The following is a 1,566-nucleotide window of genomic DNA, read 5'->3' as shown; positions in this document are numbered from 1 at the left end:
AAGTTTAAATTCCAAGCCATATAAACAGCAATGTCCTGTCTCAGGAAAGTAGATGTTACAAAAAGCTACACAGCCATCACCCCCAGAAATCCAAAATCACTACTTTGCCTTTTTGCTGCATCAGCTAAAAAAGCCTTAGATGCCATGTTTACTATACTGCAGGCTGACTTCAAACCAGTAGGTGTAATGGTTTTGAGTGTTTAGCACACAAAGCATCTACTCAGAATGGCCCAAGAGCTGTAAGGAAACCTAAGACACAACCCTAGCTCTGAAGAAGGAACAAACGATGGAGGATTGTATTTGTTGAACCTATGTACAAATTCAACACCATGGTGCTTGTGCCTTAGAGTGCACCTGTCGGCAGTTTGTGGCGGCTTCTGAGCCAAAGCAGAGGGGAAACCAAATGGAAAAACAAAACTGTAAAGAAAGCCCAGGCTATGAAGGTATACGCATGTCAAAATGAAACCAAGAAGCTTTGGGATTGTTCACCCTCTCCTCCTGAGCCGAGCCCTCCTCTCCTCACTCACTCATTGGGCGGTCTGACCTGGCTGCCAGTTTCCTCTACCCGTGAACTGCCCTGCCGTGCATCATAGGGTAAGGAAAAGCAGCAGTGCCACAGCCATAACCCAGATCGGCAAGACGGGACAGAGCTTTAATGCTACCTGGAGGTCTCCCTGGGCTGACTTTGTATCCTGCAGCTTTGGTTGTACCCAGAGGTCTGCCTGGACTTGTCTTAAATCCAGCTGCTTTGGTGGTTCCCGGGGGTCTGCCTGTGCTGGTCCGGTAGCCTACCGATTTGGTGGTTCCTGAAGGCCGGCCTCGCTTACCGGATCGATTGAGGCTTTTCTTTTTCTTTAGTTCATCTTTTATCTCTATGCTTCTGCCATTCGTAGTCTGCAAATGTGTTTCATTTAATGGGTCTTGCCTCGGACAAACCATTGGTTTGTGGCTGACTGCGTGACTGTATTTGCTTTGCTGGGAGGCATATAAGTCAAACTGATCAGCGGCTCTCATGGCATCTTCACTGAGACAGGAAGGTTTGCCAGGCCCACAGAAGACTGGATTACTGCTGGCAACCGGATGCATCATTTTCAAATCGAGAGTCATCAATGGTGAAGGGCATAGTCTAATTTTAATACTTTATTTAAGATACCTAGGAAATGCAGAAAACTTTATAAATTATTTAGTGTTTCATTCTAGAGATCAGAAGAAATGATGGACCAAAGAAAAGGCCATTGAAAAGGTAGTTTTATTTCACTTCCCAGACACTGACAAAACATATTGTTCTTTTTGTTTCTTTCCCTTTTTTCTTTTTTTCATATATTTTTATTGTACTTAATAGAAGGGTTACATTATATTCACCAGATAGAAGGTGCATTACTTCACAAACATTGATACCCTTTCTCATGTCTTGGTCCCCATTTCCCTCCCCCGACCCCCGCCCCTCATCTTGTTTTCCTCCCTTCCCTAGCCAACTTCAAATAACCAAATACGCATATATACAATATATCAGATAACCAGGTGAAATACTGTAGCAATATGAGATAACCAAGGGACAGCAAAAGA

The 1,566-nt window shown here is 44.0% G+C and overlaps 1 pseudogene; it reads right to left on the bottom strand.

Moving 5' to 3' along the window:
• Positions 1–371: 371 nt before the first annotated feature.
• Positions 372–1,089, bottom strand: LOC150065486 (UPF0461 protein C5orf24-like; annotated as a pseudogene).
• Positions 1,090–1,566: the final 477 nt, after the last annotated feature.

The sequence above is a fragment of the Megascapheus bottae genome, chromosome 3, assembly GCF_031878675.1.
Source record: "Megascapheus bottae isolate mThoBot1 chromosome 3, mThoBot2.hap1, whole genome shotgun sequence".
NCBI classification, from domain to species: domain Eukaryota; kingdom Metazoa; phylum Chordata; class Mammalia; order Rodentia; family Geomyidae; genus Megascapheus; species Megascapheus bottae.
The sequence above is the reverse complement of the archived record's forward strand: the minus strand, read 5'-3'. Positions and strand labels throughout refer to the sequence as shown.